Source organism: Saccostrea cucullata, unplaced genomic scaffold (genome assembly GCF_032062105.1).
Source record: "Saccostrea cucullata isolate Sc308-1 unplaced genomic scaffold, CSIRO_AGI_Scuc_v1 ctg15260, whole genome shotgun sequence".
NCBI classification, from domain to species: Eukaryota; Metazoa; Mollusca; class Bivalvia; order Ostreida; family Ostreidae; genus Saccostrea; species Saccostrea cuccullata.
Genome location: NW_026936257.1, coordinates 43,952 through 66,669, shown reverse-complemented (window position 1 = coordinate 66,669; position 22,718 = coordinate 43,952). Strand labels below are relative to the sequence as shown.

At 32.5% G+C, this 22,718-nt stretch overlaps 1 pseudogene; it reads left to right on the top strand.

Moving 5' to 3' along the window:
* The first annotated feature begins 1,023 nt into the window (after nt 1-1,023).
* The window catches only part of LOC134245101 (intermembrane lipid transfer protein VPS13D-like), a 63,710-nt pseudogene continuing 42,015 nt past the window's right edge, over nt 1,024-22,718 (top strand).

Below are 22,718 nucleotides of genomic sequence, written 5' to 3'. Positions count from 1 at the left end.
CACCATATAAACTTTTTCCTTGGTCCTATCTGGATAATGATTAGTAAACTAAATGACAACGAACTATAACAAAAGAATCACCAATAATTTTTCAAACCAATGATCAAATATAAAACTTATCTTTGTAGCTGCAGACTGAGTGGTATAACGAACAGTTCTGTTGTTTCCCGACACAGTCTGCAACTACCCTAAACACACCAAAATAATCACAAAGTAACATTATCATATTAACATGATTAAGACACACAAACACAAGCTAAAGTCACCAAGACACCATAGCTACTAACAGGACACGACTTTTGGTAAGACACAAGCTAAAGTCACAGAGACACCATAGCTACAGTCACAAAGACACTAGGGAACTGGGTCCCTGGGCTGAGTGGTCTAACTAACAATTCTGTTGTTTCCCGACACAGCCCAGGTACCCTTCCTAAGTCACCTAACTCCGACAAAGAGTTACACCAAAAGTAAACGAAACAAGATTGATCCCTGTATTTATACTATATCTCCTATGACTAATTGCTACTGATTGGTCAATAATTTTAATCATTTGATTGGCTAAAATATTAACTCTGATTGGCTACACATAATATGATTTGATTGGGTGATTTAAAAAACTATTTCAATCCACTTAACTAATTCTGATTCATTACAATATCGTATTTCCCCCCAAAACTGATTCTGTTGATTTTGATTTTCATTTATTTTTTTTTATCGTTAATTCTAAATTGTCTCTAAGTTTTTTTGTATTTTTAAAATTATTTACTAATATTTTGCAAAAATATATGAGTACAATTTCCAATATTACGCCTGTCTCGCTCTCTTCTCCTTTCTTTTCTTTTCTTTCTTTCCTTTTATTTTTGGAAATGATGTGGACGTTTTTGCGTACAAAAGTACGTCTGGCTACTCGCCTGCCACCCCCCCCCTTTTCATATCTAATGACTATGTCCAAATATTGCTCGGGTTCGATGAAATCGAGCGACTCAAGCGATAAAACTCGGGATCGGAATTCTGTGTTCCAGAAAGCGAAAATGACGAGAACGGAGATTCGGGAGAAGGTTGAAAAGGGTCAAAAATCAAAATATCTCATTTTTTCAGTGAAATGTAAATGTTAAAATGCAGGTAAGTTATACAATGCGTATCGTTATGACAATGTGCTTAAATTTCAAAGTCAGGACTTGCACATTACGTAAAAAAAAACCAGTGTTACCCAAGCCATGTTTATTTTAGAACTTGTTCAAAATTTTAGTCTCTGTCCTGAATTTGTTCCTTTAGATTAATTCAGTCACTCATTGGTTCAGATTAAGTGAAGGAAATAAGAATCTTTTATGGGGAACTGCTCAGAGGTCACAAAAAAACTTGATAAACAATGTACAATATCATCTGTGGGTGTGCCATGTGACTGGATATGTCTGTTTACCAATACAGTACCATGTTTGTGTACAATGAATTTCCTGAAGTAAATGGATCTGCTTTACTTTATTTTATGTTTTATGGTCAATCATATGGGCAAGGGAGGGATTTTTTTGTGCCAGCACCTACCGCGATTCTGGACCTCGGTTTATACGGTCTCATCTGAAGGTCCAGTCTCCACGTCCCACAGTGGGATTCGAACCCAGGATGTAAGCATTGACTCCTTACAACGAGACTCTAGAGCAGATGCTCTATACACTGTGTGAATTATCCAGTATGACAATTAAGTTTAACTTGGTAGAACATGTTGATTATGAAGGAATAATGGCTTGTATACCTCCAATAGGTAACCAGTGGGAAATAACTCTTGCTAAAATTATGTTTATAAAAAAGTATCTATAGTGGAATTTTAAAAATTAATGGCATTGTACAGTAGATTCAACAACATTGACTTTCTTTTATGCTTTCTCAAGCTGCAAGAACTAAATCTTTATGATAACCAGGGACCTGTTGTATTCAACTTTCTTTCTTTCTGATTGAGAAATGATTCTGGGAAGTTTTCACACAAACTTTGCTTGACAAGTCAAATATACAGGTTTCAGTTTAAATTTTCTTCTTTTTAACACAGTGATATTGATTCATTTGTCATCAGTCATATTTGTTAAGGTTTGGGCATTTATTCATAGTTTAAGAGGCAGTCCACTGAAAATCAGGCAGGGTTGTATTAATAGGCGGCACATCGAATGTGACGAATATTTGAAATTTTATTGAAAACAATATCAATGTAGTCTAAATGGAATAATGTAATCGAAGATTTGTTTTAAAATTGCTTATTTAATAAAATATCCTTTTGTTTCGTGTTCTTGAATTCCCCTATATAAACCACTTAATTTAGGTCAGAAACAACGAACTGTAATTTCCAATACTTATTTAACAGGACTATAATTCATGCTGAACTAAATCTAGAAATATTTCGTCTTTCAGTTTCAAAAATAAAATTGGTGGGCAAAACACTTTGATAGTAGTTTTCTGTCAAAATATATAGACGTTTTTATGAATTTTTGCGATGTAAGAGTTATCTCCCGTGGCATCGGTAAATCTGCTAAACACCTTACTATCGAAATCCTAGTGAAATATTTAGAATATATACACAAAATAAATTATTTAACAAAAACTTACTACTCTATTTTCAAAATAAAATTCATTTTCGCCTCCAAACGTAATATTTAGATTGGCAGTATTATTCAGGTTGAATCCACGTTTCCATTGATGTATCAGTGACGTCATATACCTGACTAATATTGCGTCACAATTGAATAGTTACAAGTTTTCTAAAGAAGTTTGTAAATTCTTTGCATAAAAGTGCAAATAAAACGATTAAAAATAAATAATTTCTCTTTTTCTGTTCAATTACTTTTCAGAGTGCATTATCCTACAATGTTAAATAATCATATATTTTTATATAAAATGTAATTTTTTCACGGGCGACATCTCAGCTAGAAGTCCCTTTTGAAAAGTAATTTTGTACATGTCCGAGAACTAATTTTTTAAACTGATTTACTAGGCTATCATTGGGCTATGCGTACAAATAATTAATTGTTTATATTGAATATTTCTTATAAAATTGGGATGTGAAGAGATTTTATTTTCTTCTGATTATCAAGGAAAGATGAATAGTTTAGATTTTAATACGCAACATTTAATTCAAGTCAAGGGAGTTGAGATGTTTATTTCATAATATTTGTACACACATAAAAAAAAAACCAAAAAAAAAAACCCACTTGATCATGTTGATTATATTTATCTATGCAGTCAAACCAAAGTAAACGATCCGCGGTACGATTAAAAATATTTTATTAAAAAAGTCAAAAATAAGATTTAAAAAATATTTATTGAGGAAAATTACTGTTGAACTCCCCACTTCAATTTGCCACTAAAACGGAAGATTTCGTTGGCATATTTTTTTTGTTTTGTATTGTTTTTGTTTGGGTTTTTTTGGGTTAAATTTGGTGATTGAAACAATCACATACTCACATTCAATATGAAGTTAAAAAATGTGACCATGTTGGCCAATTCTTAAATGTTTTCTCATTAATGGAAGTTTTTTTTAATATGCCGCCTTACCCCCCGTTAAATAATGATACTATATATATGAAATAACTTATTTTCTTATTAATATAAAATTAAATTTTATAAGATGAAAATATAGGGGAAACGGCTTTTATAGATGACAGGTTTAAAAATTTGGATTTATAAAGCCGAGACTGTGCACATTAAAATATTTTCTGCATTTAGGTACGTGCAAGTATATTTTCGCCAATGATAGAATTGAACTTTTTAATTCACGAGAGAATTAAACAGTTAAAACAAACTTTAGTTGAAAATAAGATATTTAATAAAGATAAGCTGTTTACTCTCAGTTGTTGCATAATGCATGTACAAATACTTTGATTTTTTAATACCGAGTATCAAGAAATCGAACAGATGTTATACATGATTGTAATCTTCATGTACGTAAAAGACATTAGTATTTTAAATACATTGTATATATAAACATTTGAATCCATGGATAAAATAATTTTAAAACAGTTGACTAACTGAACAGAAATAAAAGACAAGCATATTTTTTTCTGATACATTAAATGCAGAATATTTCTAGTTTTACGGTAAAAACCGATCCCGATTGAAATAAAACCGATCCCGATTGAAAATAATGCAAAATGTGTAAAGTTATAAAACTAAAGACAACTGCCACCCAAAAGACATGTAAAAAAAATAAATCAAGTAATTTTTTTGCCATATTACAACAAAAGAGCCAAATTTAACATTACATTTATAGTATTTCCTTCTTCATATAATTCCGGTCGGGATCGGTTTAATTGTGAAAAATTGTAAAACATAGGTAAATTTGACTCCTTTTATTTCTCTCAATATACGGGTGCCCACTGATTTTATTGAGTGACTCAAAAAGTTGTACTTTGTATTCATAATAACATGAGAAAAAAAATCTGTCATTGAAATGTATTGGGTTTTATAACGTAATGAAAATTGGATAATGAATTCAAAAAGTTACTTGCTAAACTCAATTTTGGACCACATATTTTTTTCTAAAGAAATACAAATTGGAGTCTTATTCATTACTAAGATTAAAGATAAGAGTCTATAGTATAAATGATATTGATAGACACATCCAGGTTTAGCGTATCTGGTACACACAAAACAAAACAAAAACGTAGTATTTTTTTACCCTCATGTTCCCCTTTTTGCACTTAAAATTGAGCACTTACCAAAAATAGGACTAGAGGAGCACTTAATATTTTCTGATGTTTTCATGTGTAAAAACTTGCTTTAATAAGTCTACATGAAAATATAATAATAATAAAAATCCATGACATGTGATGTGCCACCCATTGCCTGATTTTCAGTGGACTGCCTCTTAATATTATTGGTGTTACTATATGTTTTTGATAAAACTTAGGTTTGCCTCCTCAAACCACATGAAACCTAATCATTAGAAGGTCTAGACTGTGATGTCACAAGAAGTAAGTTTGAGACATAGAATATAGAACTGCCATTTAATACATCTGTACAAATATTTGTATTGCAAGGTATATGTGCATTTGTCTATTTTAAATATGTTTTTCCTTGGGATTGAATAAGTGAAAATCAACCTTTTTTTACCCGGTGCTGACATACTGTAGAATCACAAATTTTTGTTGGGATAAAATTTCGTTGATTTGTCATCAAAAATAGTTTTGTTGGCATTTAATTTCGTCATTTTGAAAGTAACCCTATTCAATATATAGTCAAATAAAATTTCGTGTGGGATTTATTTTCATTGATAGTTGTTAACAATGAAATAAACGAAATTTAATCCCTCACGAATATGTGTGCATTTACAGTATTTCTTTTTACATTAAACTATACTAGGTCAATAAATTATAGATGGTGAAGGACAACTTGGTTTACCTATCATGATTTTATTTGTGGAGTTATTTAGTGTTATCTATTTACTCATTTTTCCTTTTCAGAATAAAAGCGTGTTGAATAAAGTGATAAATTGATATACATGTACCACCAAAGGTGCCCTGCCACAAACTGAGGTAGGATTTTTATGAATATTATTGAACTTTTATGTGGTAAAAAAATTAAAAGACTTTTAAAGAAACATGGAGAGAAACTTTTCTCACAATAGACATTATGCGCAGCATGTACAAAGCAACAGTCAGCAGTTTCCTCACGCCCAGAGAATGGGTCATATAAATCCCACGATGCAAAATCAGTCTCGATCGAGGACTGGACACAGGGTTTTGCTGCCTGACCCAGGGTATCCACAGGCCAGAGGCTCTGGTCCAGATCAGTATATGTATCCCCATTGGAATGCAGAAGTAGAAGGAAATGTACTTCCACAACAAGTATACAGTCACAGAGTTGGCTTCAACAACCCTATGGCAGGAGTGCCCATGAAGATTCAGCCCTCACCACAAGAAAAAAATCAAGGTGGACAGAACTTTGGAAACTTAAACCAAAACAGAGGACCACAAAACTTCAAGACTTCAAACTTTCCTAGAGGACAAGGAACTGCTACCAGTGCACAGCATTTTGGTCCTAGAGGTAGTGCATTTCAGCCACAGAGGTTTCAATCCAATGTAATCAACCAGAGACCAGGGAGTGCACATGTGCTGAAAAATCCTTCACACAGTACTGAAGGATTTCCAAAACCACCACAACAGTCATCTCAAACTGGTAGAGGCCAATTCAACTCAGGTGGAAAGGTTTACAAAGATCAGTCAGGTGTACAGATTAAACGGCAAAATCCAGGGAACAAAGTCCAAGTCACTGAAAGAGGACAAAACAATATCCAGTTACCTAGTGAGAAAAGAAACCTTGCTGCCTCCTCTGCAAAACAGAAAAAGTTCAAAAAGTGCATATTATCAGAGTGCCACATCAGTGTTAATAATATGAAAGATCACATGTTGAAATGTCATCTACCCAAAATATTTAATGTGAATCTTCCTCACGATAAACCTTCTTTAAATGAACTGCGCATGCAAGCTTTGAAAGAGTTAACCTCTTCAATTCTAGGAACCTCAGCAAACATAGAAGACCTTTGTGACTTTTTACGAATGCAAAATCTCATTCCCATCTCCGGACCAGTTGAAGGAAAAATGGAAGATACCATGAGATCCTTTTGTCACTATCATGGATTTGATGAACCGAAAGCCTTTCTTGTTCACACAATAAATAGTCAAGCTGTGCTTTTACATTGGAAAGCCTTGTCCTATCTATTGCAGTATATAGCACCAGCTCAGCAAGAAGAGTTCCACAAACTCTTTCATGCGGAAGGTTTAGAATTTGAATGGGAGATGTTGAAGAACAAAAAACTAAAGCAAAACAAGGATCAACATGGTAATGAAGCCAACATTCCTACTCAGTCATCTGATAATCCAGAAAGGTTAGGGCACATTGAACCTGTCTCACTGAGTCAGATGCCTGTGCCAATGTCTTCTTCAGATAATCAGTCAGATACAGGATTTAGACAGTCCAGAAAAAATGACCGTGAACAGGCTGACCTTGCAATCCAAGAAATAAAAAGAGAAAGAGTGGACCAAGAGCTGGAACTTTCTACAAACATCCCTCCAGAAAAGGTATGTGATCTGCAAACAGAGCTTGGATCATTCCACTCTTCAAATTTTAAAAATAGTGAGAAGGATCAGCTGCAGAAAAGATCCACAGCTCAAAGTGGAGATGCCAATGGTTTGACCAAATCACAGTGTAGACGAAGGAGGCGTACTCAAAATCAGAAAAACGTCAAAGTGTCAAAAACACAAAGAAAGATTAGAAGAAAGAGAGAGGCTCGCAAAATTGATCGGCAGATAAAGAGGCTTAATGCACGTATTGGATGTCCAATTCCTGGATGTTTCTCATCAACAAATCTGAGACAGCATGCTTACAAATTTCACCTCCCTAAAATCTTTGAACTGGATCTTCCAAATTCGGATTCAGATCTTCAAAGCATGCGTTGGTTAACTCTCCGAGACTTGACCTTTTATATTTTGGGTGTAGATGCTCATGTGGAAGACCTGCTAGAATTTATGAGAAACAGAAATGTTTTGCCACAGGAGGTTAAAATAACGCCTGCCTTAGAAATTGCTATGAGAGCCTTATGTCAGCACCAAGGACTGGAGATCCCTATTCAATTCACACTGTGGCCACCAAACAGCCCTGCAATTTTACTTCACTGGAGAGCCCTTCTGGGACTGCTGCAATATGTGACACCACAGCTTCGAGATCAGTTCAAATCTGCTTTTGCTAAAGCAACAATTGGTGGGCTAAGCTTACAGGATGTGCACAGTGTTGGTCACAAAGGCCTTCATTTGTTAAAAGATGTTGAAGAGACTGCCTCTCCTGCCAAAATGGAAAGAGAAGAAGGAATATTCACAGACAATATTTCGTTCGATGAAAGTCCACGAAATTTCAGTGAGAACTTGTACTTTGAATCAGAAAGAGCTGGCACTTATCCAGAAGACAGAGATTACATTCCTCCTCATCAAGAACAGCATGGACAGTTTTGTCAACAAGCTCCCCCACTGGACATTGATAGACAGTACATGGTTGGGCCAGACAGACCATATGAAGAAGTCTATATGCCAGAGCGACTGTCCCTTATGGATAGTCACTTTTACTTTGGGCGTCTCTGCATGTTGTTTGATGTAAGAGATATTTCTCCATCTGGTCTCTTGTCAAATTTAGCAGTCCATGCACAACCAAAAGTCCCAGCAGACATCATTGGTGGAGTCATTGTCTACAGCAACCCAAAGTCTTTTTCCCTTGGTAATTTCACTAATTACCCTGGATGGAGAAATAGCTTTGGTGTGGATGCATTAGCCTCTCCTAATCTTCTGCAGGAAGAATTTGAAGCCATTAGTGTCTTGACCAACAGTGCTGATGCTGCCATTGGAGACATTGGTTTGGACAGGTCAGCTAATAAGGACTCATGGGTGGAACAAGAACTGACATTCAGACAACTTCTGACCCTCAGTACACCTGCTCAACCAATGATCTTAAAGGTCACTGGACCCCAAGGGGACCCATACAGTTTGGATGTCAGTTCACGAGTTCGAGACCTGGTCCGAAGGCAGTGCAGTTCAGACCAATATATACATCTCTGTAACTTCAGGGGAGAAACATCAATGGTGAAGGAATGGTTAGACGACTTTCCAAACTGTTTCTTTGGATTTTCAAGAAAAGTCCTGGAATTTGATGAGCAACAAGTAAAAGGGCTCCAAGCTGTTCCTGATGACCGTCTGCTGCTGGAATCAGATGTGTCAATGCCAGGTGTTCAACAGAGCATTCTAGAGAACAGTCCCTTGTTCCTTGGAGAAGTGGCTTCTGCTGTGGCAACTATTCGTAATGATACTTTGGAAAACATTGCTCAGAAGACAGTGTCTAACACATGTCGTCTGTACAATCTCTAAATGGGGGTTGTCTTTCATTTGTTGTTGAATTTTATTTGGTAACAAAATATTTTTTTTTTTAAATACTTATAGCTTCAGATCGATTTATTCAGTAAGTGTAAATAACATTCATTCTGATGAAGTCTTCAAATCAAAGTAAATTGCTTGGCATGCAAATGAATCTTCAGAATAATAGAGGTATATCATTCATTTTCTTTGATTTGCAATTCATCCAATATCATTCCAAAAGCAATGGTTTGGAAACAGGAAGATCAATTTGGAATATTACAAGACAGTATATAATTAAATATTGCAAGTCTATTTTATTTCAACTTTAGAAACACTATGACCAAATACATCAAACATATTTCTTGATTATGATGCCCTTTGCACTATATATATATTGTACTAACACCTTTGAAAGTTATATGTAAAAACCATAAAACTCTATATTTACATTTGCAAATGTTTTCCTTTATATAACACTACTGAAGGCAAGCGTATTTATAACTGTGTAAATATAGGTATGATAAAAGGCATCTAGAGGTCATAGATGTGCGTTTTATATATACGTTCGACGTAATTTCTTGTGACGTCAAAAATAATTTTTGTAGGGTCGACGCGCGTTTAGTGGATTACATATATGCCGTTGGGTTTGAAAAATAAACACATTTCACACGTTAAAAGTAACAATCAAAATAAAAAGTATGAATAAGTACATGTGTAAATATAAGAAATAAGGTATCATTTTTTGATAGCATACATTGAGATGCAACACAGTTATACATGATCAAATCTTCCATAAAGCCCTTCGGGCTTTATGAGATTTGATCATTGTAGATAACCAACACGTTTCACATCTCAATAGAAAGTAAAAAATGATACTTTATTTCTTAAGTATACATGGTATATTACAATGTATATGTGGTAAAATAATCATTTTATAGAGATATAACAAAAATTGGTGCAGCATGTAATATTGACCAATGTCTGTTTATTTTTACAATATATTGTTCATGCATTGAAACTGCACACTTACTCAGAGTACATGATAAAAGGTATTAATAATAGAACAAAAATAGTTTAGATTTTATTTTATATAGTGACAAATTTATGATATAAGGCATCTATTTGTATACAGGATAAAAAATGTTTAGTTTGTGTATAGGTACAGAAATACCTTTCTTGTAAGAAATTTAATTAGAATTGGTATTTGTTGCACTTCTAGCAATATCAAGTTTAAGATTTAACAAAAGTTTAAGATCACGTGTAATGTGTAACGTGTAAAATGATCCATATGTACATAACATACATATAGTGTTACACAGCATATAATGAACATTATTAAAGATCATGTTTATTTAGTGATCATCAGGGGAAATAAAGCTGTTCATTTTCATTTGTAAAAGTAATCAATAAATAATTCAAAATCATTTATCTTGTAATTTGGACGGATTGTGAACATATAATTATAATCAAAATTTTATTGATTGAACTTTAAAATTAAATTTTACGTCATCTGCATGCATTTTGAGATTCAGTCAATGTCACAGTGACACTATGCCTAATCATCATGATAACAAAATAAGAACCAGTGAAGAATTTTTAACTCCTTGAAATGAAGGTTAAGAACAAAGATAGATTTGAATCCACATTTTATATTGATGTTGAATAGCTATACATGTATTGAATGAAAAGATGGCTTGTACCAAGTCAAATTGACAAATGAACAAGTTTTTTTCATTTGAGGACCCTAATTACCCTTGAGATTATGACAAAAATGTTATGGCAAATGGAGATGTAGAATATTCTCCTTTAAGCAATCTTGACTGAGGTGTATTGACACACTCTGTAATTTGAAGGTCATGGGTTTGAACCCTGCCTTAAGTGACCAAAATCGATAAAAATACTCGTAGGTAGCAACTCTTCCTTAATTGCCAAGTGCTTGGCCTGTGAATTAAAAGTTTCTGGTCCTTTGGATCAGAATTTAAAAACTGAGGCAGGTGTTGGGATAATAAAGATCTCTAGGCCTAGGCTAATTGCCCAATTGCCCTGTGTTCTGAGTTAAGGTCAAAATTTGTGTTATTGAGGGCAAGTCATATTCACTAAAAAGAAGGACAGAAGGCAAGAGTGAAAAAACAGATGACATATGTAACATTGCATTTATCTACTGCCTGTGGTATAATTCATTAATAACAATTAGTACTTATACAGAGGTTATGTTAAAGTGATATTTTCACTATTTGCTACCATTGTTCAGAAGAGGATGATTTCAGGAAGCAAACATACAAGGTCAGAGGTTAGATATACTTTCTTAAACTTTGTTATAATAAAAGTAAAGCATTTCCGAGTTCACAAGCAATGCCATACACCCTACCAGCAAGTCTATACAAGCAACAGTGAGTAATGCAAGAATGTTGCTGATGTAGGTCTGGCAATTGTACAGTGAGTCATATTGGTGCAGCCTGCTTGGATCAGTTGCCAATGTGAATTTTGAATGGCCATAGAATTTCTAAGTTTTGGTCTAAACTTGGGTGAACTTTCCTGTTGAAAAGCAGATGTGGTCCCTAAATTTTTCTGTTTAACGAATAATCAGGGCAAAAAGTTCTTTTGGCACATGCTGCTTTGCTAGCATGACAACAAGTGTTGCCATATTTGCCAGCTGGCTGCACCCTTTGATATTACATTGAAATGTGTAAATTAATAACGACAGAAGAGCTACATTGATACATAATTTGATCAGGTTGCTTTTCATTGTCATGAAGAATAAATTGTATAATTAAATAACTCAAAATAATCATTTTTTTTCTTGTGTTAAGACTAAAAATTCATGTATTAGGATGTACATCAGAAGTTTTTTTTTTTAATTATTTATTACTAAAATCTTGCATTCTGTGGTGTATTCCTATCAATATTTTTTATGCATAATTTGTATAATACAGCTATAAATATAATGTGGATATAATGCATAACTAGCTAAATCTCTAAAAGTTGTGATTTTTTATAGCTGAACTATGTTGGAGGGATTAGCAGCCTATCTTCTCAACAATTACGTTGGAAAGTATGTGGAAAACCTCAACACAAAACAGTTGTCAATTGCCCTGATACAAGGTTGGTCATCTTATGGTTCATTATTTGTTTTTTTGTCTTGTTCATACAAGTTTATTAAATGGTCTATACATATGTCTGCATTCACTAGTGTTTTTAGAAGGGTACCACCCCCTTTTTGTGTCAAAAAATTCCAAAATATGATTGATTAAAATCTGGAGAAATTTTTGATGTGGCTGTAGGTCCCAACCCCCCCCCTTCCAAGATTCCTGAATCCGCCGCTGGCATTGATCTCCATAGTGAAATAAAGGTTAGGGATATATGAAAGATGCCAAGCGTGTTGCGATATAATTGTTGAACATATAATATCATGTGGAAGTGCAATGTAGATCAAGGCCCATTTCATTTGCATTTCATGCATTTGGGGATTGGCACTTTGGAACTTGAAAATGACGTAATGTCTCACAAGCTATTGAAAAGGGCCACGTGATAAGTTTCAGCCAATAAAAATGCAGCATGAAGACTTTCCACCAATGGCGCTGAAGTATGTTCCGCACATGGTCGTACAAAAAAAAATTGTCAACAATCTAAACAACTTTCAAAGTAAACTCTTGGAATTTGAAGTAATACGAAAAAATGACCAATAACTATGGACCACAGTCAAAATTTCTGGAATACGTAAGTAGGATTTATGTTTGATAATTGCAAATTTCGAGAAGTATGCCCAGAAAGGACCGAGGGCCTTTTGCAGACGACAACCGGTTCGGTAGGCCTAGTTGTAAAAGTTGTTGACACGTCTTATCGTGTTATCGTAATAACATTTTCTAGAATAAATGTTAGTAGTGATAACTATCTCTTTGATTATATAATTGTTGGAAATTATGCAATTATCTAAATAAAAAAAAACAACAGTTTGGTGAAGACGAAACTAACCCTTGCATGCAATATTCCGGAAAGATGGCAGACGAACATGTGCGTGTTTACATGACAGGCAATGATTAAAAGTATTACAGCTAATTTACGTGTGTAGGAATGATAATAATATTGCAGTCCACTGGAGAAAAACATAAAAATGTAAGTTGAATGGTATTTGATACACGGTATATAGAAAATAAAGGTACAGATCAGGTCGTGACAAATGTCGGTACGTTTTTTGTGAAGGAAGATATATTGCAACATTAAATACACCCACCTTATCATGATGCTATGCATTCAGTGATTAAAAGACACATTCATGTAGCATCGTTTTTGAAAGTGGGTGTCCAGCCAGAAAAAAATGACAAGCATAAAATTAAAAAACGGGGGATGCCCCAAGTAGAAAATCTCATAAATTTCGTGGACTGGAGGGACATATTTTTTCAATGCCAACTTTCTTTCGTACCAATTTTAGTTTTGACCTACAATACTACATTTTCCTTATATCACAAAAAGTTGGAGGGATGGGCAACCAGCTTTTCAATGAACATTTCCTATGTGTTAGTAATATTGGGCTAAAAAGAGGGGCAGCCCCCCCCCCCCCCCCCCCCTGTTGTTTATGCCTGATTAAAGTACATTTTTTAACATTTGGCAAATCCTTGCAATAATCAATTAAAAAATTGTAATTAACATGTCCAGAGCTCCAGATAATTTTTTACCCTAAAGTGTATTTACTCCCTGATTTTCAAATCAATGCAGATTTTGATTTTCATTAAAATGATTGAAGATTATTTTATTTATGTATAAATGTTTCAATTGACGTTTATTTTGATTTTGAGCTTGTAATCGAAGTACGAGTTTTGAAGAAGGAAAAAACGTTAAAATTACGTTAAAATTCGGTTACTGTATTTATTTAAATAAATTTTGCAAATACCAACAAGCCTTTTAGTAAGATTCTTTTTTGACAAGGAAGATTGTACAGTAGGTCAAGGTACCATAGAGTCAGAGAACTTTTCCTTCGTTTAAGATATCGTATCAACAGTAAACTGAGAGAAAAAAAATCTTCGTTAATGTGGCAAGTTGAGAGAGATGAAAAATTGGCTATGAACCCATAAGAATAAAAACATTATGCCAAGTGTATAGTCTTTCTACATAGAAATGGATTTTATCTAAATCTCCCGAAATGGAGATCGTCTTCGTCATTACTAGAATATTCCTGGTCACTAAAAGGCTTTTAAATCTGTACTTCGTTTTGAGAAAAATCAAACACGGAGTTAACCTCAATTCGTATCGGTAAGTAAGTCGTACCTGTATTCTTCAAATTGTTGTACGCAGTACTTTCGTTATGTGATGCGTATCTATGATTGCTAATGCGTAATTGTACGCTCTATTTTAATTTTCAATGCGTATTATATAAAATTTAATGAGTATTTAAGCAAATACGCACCTTATCTGGAGCTCTGCATGTCATGTCATAGCATTTTAACCCTTTGTGTGCTGACTTGTTTTACGTGCACTGTAACCTCAGGACTGAGTTGTTTTGTAATATCAACAAAATTATCACAATGGTGTACTAAAATGCAAATATCTTAAATTGTTGACAACCAATTTGCTTGAAATTTGGCAAATATATAGCAAATGTTGTGTTTTTTAATCTATACTATTTTTTTTAAAAATCTTTTATTTTATGTTGCCATGGAAACCAAATTTTCAAAAAAATTATTTTAAAAATGACTTTTTAGCATTCTAACTATATTTTTCAGAGAAAATATTGCACTTTGATGAAAAAAAATAAATCAATCGCTTTAAAAATTCAATTTTAGTTTAATTTTATGCAAAAAAAAATTTTTATTTAAACAATAACTCAATGAATCAATGATAAAGCCAATGTTATATATACCGTTATGTCATGTGAAAAGTCATTGTATACTTATCTGAGTAAGGGATATATTCATGTAGGTTTAAGTGAATTCTGATTAAAGTCAATGGATTTTTTTTTAAGATTTTAACTAAAAAGAGTATAATTGAAGATTCAATTAGCCTGTAAATATAAAACTAGTGATTATTTTAAGAAATATTGGCAATCATATAAGAAAGTATGATCCTCAAAGAATATGCAGTTTTCGAGGTTGGGAAATCTTGGAGCAAATTGGCACAACAATGAACTATTTGCTGTTACTAGTATTCATTTTCAAATTAAAGCAGTCAACATGTTAAATAAATTTAAAAAAAATAAAATAAAATAACATTTACACTAAGTTTTAGAGGTCTTATTTTCTAATGACTGGTATCTAACAGCCCTAAATATACTCTAGTAATTCTCAAATCTTTTTTTTTTTATTTTGCTTTTATCGAAGAAAATGCATTTCTCCGTGTTATTTGTAAAGTTTACATATTCATCAACTTTCCTCCCATAGTACTTCTCACTCTGTAAGAAATGTGGCATTTATTTTAGAAGTTTTATTCCTGGCTGGCAACAATAATTGCCAGCAGGAAAACTAGTACTTTAAATTTTAGAAATTTAAGCACCTTTAACAGTCATTTATAATGTTTTCAAAAATGACTTCGTTCAATGTGGTCACTGGTGAATAACAGTTTTGATTTTTTTCAATTGATTTTAGTTAATGATGGTTGACAGATATGTATGGCACGCCAAATTCACAAAAATGAGATAATCATAGTTTCACAATCGATAAACTAGGTTTATCGGTAGTAAACTATAGTTTACGGACTGTAACCTATAGTTAACAACGTTAATCTAAATTTTACATCTGTAAACTATAGTTAACGCGATAATCTATGTTTTACAACCGTAAACTATACTTAACATCGAAAACAATCATTTGCGATTGCAAAACATAGATTATCTGATAAATACAGTTTCACAATTTGTAAACTATAGTTTACAAACCGTTAACTATAGTTAACGATCTGATAAATATAGTTTCACGATTTGTGAAACTATGATTAACAACTCTTAACTATAGTTTACGATTGTAAACTATAGTTTACAAATGTGAATCTATGTTTATCAACAAAATCTATTGTTAACGCTTTATTTAGACAGATAAACTTAGATTAGCATTCGTAAACTATATTTAACGACCGTTAAATATAGTTTTACAGATGAAAACTATACTTAACTAATCGTTAACTATAGTTTACGGTTTGTAAACTATAGTTTACAGTCGATAAACCTAGTTTATCAATTGTGAAACTAGGTTTATCTCATTTTTGTGAATTTGGCGTGCCATAGATATGTACCATAATATCAATCAATATGTTATGAAATACTTTTAAGTTTATGCAAGTCTAATGGTATGGGTCATGGATATAAGCCAAGTAAGCTCAGTCAGTAGAGCATCTGACTGGTGATGCGGGGACCCTTCTTAGATCCACAGTCCAGCCGTGCATTTTCTCCTTGTTACATATTTGATATGGGCTGTGTCTGCAAGGATAAAGATAACTTTAAGGAGGGATATGTAATTGTTGTGCTATGGGTATCAACCTGGGTAGCTCATTCGGTAGAGCACCTGACTAGTGAAGCAGCGTTCCTGAGTTCAATTCCTGGTCCAACCATAGTTACCATGCATTTTCTCCTTTCCTATTATACAAGTTTTAAATGTGCCTGAATTTTTACTTCAACAAAAAATATTATTCCTAATACTGTATACAGGGAAATTTTTGCCCCTGTTTTATTTTTGCCCCTTTCACCCTCTCCTTGATTGGACGAATTCAAATTACACCTCATAATTTCTTAAACAGAACTATGACTGGGTGAATTTAAAATGGGGCAAAATTGTTCACAAGTTCAAAAGGGCGAAAATAACACAGGGCGAAAATAACACGGGGCGAAAATAACCCTGTATACAGTAATGAAATTTATATTTTATTTCCACTATGGGATTTATTTGTATTCTTAGTAACTATTCATATTTTCATATTTAAAAATAAACATATCTTTGGAGACCAAAATGTAATCTTTGTTGATAAGTAATTGTACAGGAATTTGCATTATTAAAAAAAAATTCTCACAGCAAATCTTAGCCTTTTTTCTGTATTCATTCAGGCATATATGATTATCTCTTACATCAAATGTACCTATCTTACTGTTACATATCTAGAAGGGATGGAATGTAGAAGCTTCTTGGGCCTTATAAATTTGTAAACAGTGAATTTTATAATTTTGTGTGTGGATGTATAGGTTGGGGCAGTCTCACTGTTTTTGGTTTTTAATAAAATAAAAATAAAAAGTGGAGTAAATGTGCAATTTAATCCACATGCTTTATTCTGGCAAAAGTCCATTTTAAAGAAAAAGAAAATTTCTCCCTGATACATGTTCTTAAACTTGGTTTTAAAAAAAATTCTGATACATGTAGTACCAATTATTTTCACTGACTAATTAGGTCACATGCAAACTAGAGTATGTAAATGCCTTGAAGAAAACTAACTCTAAGATACCAAAGATCCCGGAACATATTTTGGTTCTGAAATTATTGAGAGTCTATATAATCCTCATCAAGGAAATAAAAATGGTATTTTATTATCATTATAAAACAAATACCACAGTTTACACAAATGACAGTCATTTCAGGGAAAATCAGCACTTCAAATTTTTTTCATCACTTTTTACCATTTTCATGTACATGCACAATATCAAATGCATCAATGCATCTTTTCTGATAACTAGCTTACATTTGAAGACACTATATAGAAAAAAATTAAGTTTATTTTAAATTTTTAATTGTGCTAAAAATTTTACAATTTATCATATAAGTTGTTATAAAAAAATATTTGAAAGTTTTCCCAAATAGATGGAACATCAAACAGCTTTAAACCAGAATTTTTAGGTGTAATTAGGGCCACTTAATTGACTCAATGATTGTCAATTATAAAATTCATATTGTGTGTATTTCGAATACCTGTATCATGAATTAATTTTGCTTGATCACAAAAATATGTTCATGGATATATATTCTCTATAAATCTCTTTTTAAATCTCTTTTGCACTCACTTATTAATGCAATAACTCATTGGAAAATTTTCTACAATGTTCAAGGTCCTCCACATTTATTACTTTTATTAGGTGGAACCTTTTTTATCTTTCAACATTTTTGAAATGGGTCTTTAGACATGTTAGATTTAAAAAAAAAATTGTTTACTTATTTATTTGTTTATTTATTGTTAAAAAACAAATGCTTTTAATTAACAAGATACTTCAAATTATTTTTTGCAAACCTTTATTTCAAAGCAAAGCTTGATTTACGTATGTAAACAACATGCACAGCCACTGAGGAAAAGAAAAACGTCTGTGACTTGCCAGGTTCAATTTCGCGCATTATTGTTTTCATTTAGACGATGTAATGTATGTTTACTTACAAAACACCAAATAAACAAATAATAACCACCTTATGTCCAAAATATAAAACTTTGCCGACCATATAAGCTCTCGATATGCTTCAGACTGAAGTTCAGTAGCATGTGCATCCTACTTTCGTTTTAACAGGAAGAACTTCGCAAGGTTAAGGTCAAGTCAAGTTAACCAGAGTTTTTCTGCTAAAATATCGAAAATTTCTAAGTAATTTTAAGTCTACTAACACAAATTTATTAGAATTATTGATATTTAACTATTTTTGAGATTTGTTTCTTTATTTTCCTTTATATTTGAGCAAGTTAGTAGATATTTATTACATGCGCGTTTTTTCCCTGTTTCCAAAAATAGCGGACTGACTTTCATCGTAACAAACGCCAAACACCTTCACTTTAAATCACAATTTCACAAATAATTCGCATATTTTCACATCTTAATTACCTATTTTGCAATGTGTTGTAGTTGTATAATACATTTTGATAGATTCTGAATAATTCACAGCTCATTTATACGTTTTATACTACGTTTTATGTGACGAAGCGCTAATTTCAGACTCAGACCCAACATATTGGGTTCCCGCACGCAAGCGTTTGTGACGTCAGACCCAATATATTGGGTTCCCGCACACAAAGGGTTAATTTTGTGTCTTTGATTGTGTACTGCAACTGAATGCATTTTATATTTTATACGCTATCCAGTTTTAATTCTTAAATTAATATTTCAAACAGGTTATGTTGAATTGGAAAACTTGCCACTGAAGAGAGATGCTTTGAGTAGTCTAGACCTACCTTTACATGTCAAGTCAGGTAAAATGACGCAAAGGTTTTATTCAAGTTGCTTACAAGTATGATTGCTTCATTTTAGCCAGTTGGATTTGAAAATTAAAAAAAACCCACAAACTTTTTATATGTTACAGTATACATAAAAAACAAATATTTTGTTGAAAGGCTTTCATATTGTACGGTGGTATATTTAGGACACGCAATTATTTTTTTTTTTTAATACCAGAAAAAAAATTATCTTGTGAAAACGAGATATTATCTTGTGAAAACGACATAATATCTTGTGAAAACGAGATATTATCTTGTGAAAACGACATATTATCTTGTGAAAACGAGATAATATCTTGTGAAAACGAGATAATATCTTGTGAAAACGAGATATTATCTTGTGAAAACGAGATAATATCTTGTGAAAACGAGATATTATCTTGTGAAAACGAGATATTATCTTGTAAAAACGACATAATATCTTGTGAAAACGAGATATTATCTTGTGAAAACGACATATTATCTTGTGAAAACGAGAAATTATCTTGTGAAAACGAGATATTATCTTGTGAAAACGAGATATTATCTTGTGAAAACGGCGTCGTGGAAATGAAAGGTCGTATACGGAATTTACGTACTTTACAGGAGGCAGTTAAACTGTTTTTAACAGAATATATTATGGACATGAAGTTTAAGAATTGTTTACTTTCATTTAAGGACTCAAGAAAGTACATTTTTAATCCAATTAATAACATGAAAATAATTAATACAAGTAGATATTTTGCAGATATGACCTTTAAGTATTAACGACATTATTGCTGAAAGATTACACAATATAACAACTAGTTCTAAGACGTAGGTGGCACTTCCGACATTTCAATATCTTGTCAAATGTGGTGTTTATATAAAAATGAAATTATAGTAGAGATACCGAATGATAATTACCATAAAATGCTAGTTCTAAAAATAATTTAAACCATTTTAGAGTCCCATTTTATTTGAATGAAGTACGATCGGAAATTTTTTATTGTAAGAATACAATGTACATTTTTCGCTCTAATTAATAGCATCCAGTAACGTTGAAGGAACGTTCTTAAAAATTGTATTGTGGAACATTTGTATGTAATTTCAAGCATTCCTTAATGGTTATTGGTACATGTATCATCTAGCTCTTGAATACTTTTCATCCATATGACTATACTTGACAAAGAATAGCAAAATACTAAAAAGGTAGTCTAATGTATGTAACATATTTTAAAGCCGAAAAAATAAGTGGTTTTCACAAGATATTATGTCGTTTTCACAAAATAATATCTCGTTTTCACAAGATAATATCTCCTTTTCACAAGATATTATGTCGTTTTCACAAGATAATATCTTGTTTGCTCAAGATAATATCTCGTTTTCACAAGATATTATGTCGTTTTCACATGATAATATCTTGTTTTCACAAGATATTATGTCGTTTTCACAAGATATTATGTCGTTTTCACAAGATAATATCTCGTTTTCACAAGATAATTATGTCGTTTTCACAAGATATCTCGTTTTCACAAGATGATATCTCGTTTTCACAAGATATGTCGTTTTCACAAGATAATATCTCGTTTTCACAAGATAATATCTCGTTTTCACAAGATATTATGTCGTTTTCACAAGATATTATGTCGTTTTCACAAGATAATATCTCGTTTTCACAAGATAATTATGTCGTTTTCACAAGATAATTTTTTTTTCTGGTATTAAAAAAAATAATTGCGTGTCCTTAATATACCACCGTAATATTGCAGTATTTAATTAAAATTAAAAATCGGGTCTAGCTTAAGCTAGGTGTTGCACAAAAGAACAACTATAAAGACTAACAATTTTTGCTCTTCATACTTCAATATCTTGCCAACCAAATAATTTAAAGCCAAGGTATATTTTAGATGAAAATTGCATTCAGAAGATATATTTTCAAGAACTGGATAAAATTAGATTTCGTACATTCTTCAAAGAAGTGCTATGGGGACATAGGTAGTAAAAATTTTTGGTCTACGTTATTAGTTCTTTGTAAAGCAGGGCGCAAAAGTAAGGCATGATTTTGAATTTTGAGTTCCATGAGCAGTGCAGCTATCATCTTCCTTTACACACTCTTAGGTTTCATTGGGAAGATCAAAGTTGAGGTCCCATTCAATAAACTGAGCAGTGAACCATGGGTAATTTCTATGAAGAGGCTGTACCTGGTGGCTGGACCAGTCAAACACTCTCAGGTAACCGTAGCAACCATACTGTAGATTCCCTTTTTTTTTTTTACGAGTACATATGTACTCATCATAATGAAAGGGCTCTTTAATGTGAAATCGCAAGAAGGATAATTTGAAAATGGACGTTTTATCAAGAGATTTTACATTCTATAAGATTTCAGCACAATAAAAATAAAAGTGATTACAGGAAATTTCGTTTCGCGACTGATGCTTACATGTATCATGAAATTTACACGCTAATGAATTCCATAATTATGTATTTCTAGGAATCTACAGTTATTTGCATGTAAATCTTCATTATTCCACAATATGAATTTGTCTTTTTTGATAATTGAACTACCCTGTACTTGTTCAACCTAAATGTTAACCTAAATAAATTTTCATTAGACATTTTGAATATTGTTTTTAAAACATTTTTGACTGCCTTTGGTCTTGGACAACAGTTTGCCTATTTCTCTTGTTGCTAAATATATGAAATAAATGTATACCATGTCTTCATTTTGAGAAAAAAATTGTCAAATTTTCTTCCCAGTTCAATGAAGAGAAAGAGAAAGAATATGAAGAAGCCAAGAAGAAGGCCATGCTTCAAGCTTTGGAAGAGAAATGGAAGGTAAAACTCAAGAATGGCTAAATATTGTCAATATATAAAGAAAAAAAATAATAAAATAGAGAAAGTGCAACTGTAGTTTATTTGAAACACAGGTAGTTTCTGAATAGTACACTGAGGAAAACACATTGACCAGATTGTTTTAAGCATTAGCATCAGAGTGTTGTTACAGTAGAATGAATTTGGTTATTCTATTTGTAGATCTATGAAGAGAAAAAAGAGTCCTATGGATCTTCCTGGTTTTCCTATGGAACTTCCATAGCTACCAATATTCTGGAAAATTTACAGGTCAGTTACAAAGTACTGTATACAGGGTTATTTTCGCCCCGTGTCATTTTCGCCCTTTCACACTTGCAAACAAGTTTGCCCCATTTTAAATTCGCCCAGTCATAGTTTTATTTAAAAAATTATACTGTATTATTCGAGTTCGCTCTGTTTTAAATTCGCCCAAAAGAGGATAGGGCGAAAGGGGGGAAAATAAAACAGGGGCGAAAATTTCCCTGTATACAGTAGTAATCAATCTAGACTGAAAAAATCATAAGATTTTCCAACTTCTATTTATTTCATTGCAAGTAATTTTCTAGTGTTTTGTTGAGATATACATGTTCTTGCTTTTTATCCATCTATACACCTTGTACATTATCTCCTTACTACAGCTGAACATAGAAGATGTCCACATCCGATATGAAGATGATGAGTTGGTACCAGATCATCCTTTTGCTTTTGGTATTGTCATCAAAAGTCTAAGTGCTCAGAGCACAGATTCTGAATGGGTATGTCCAATCCATTTATTCTCATAGATTTATTTACACTGAAAAGAAAGCTGCCTTTTGAAGCATATTAAGAACCTTCATTGCTCCTATTAAAAAAAAATAACAGAAATTGTGGATT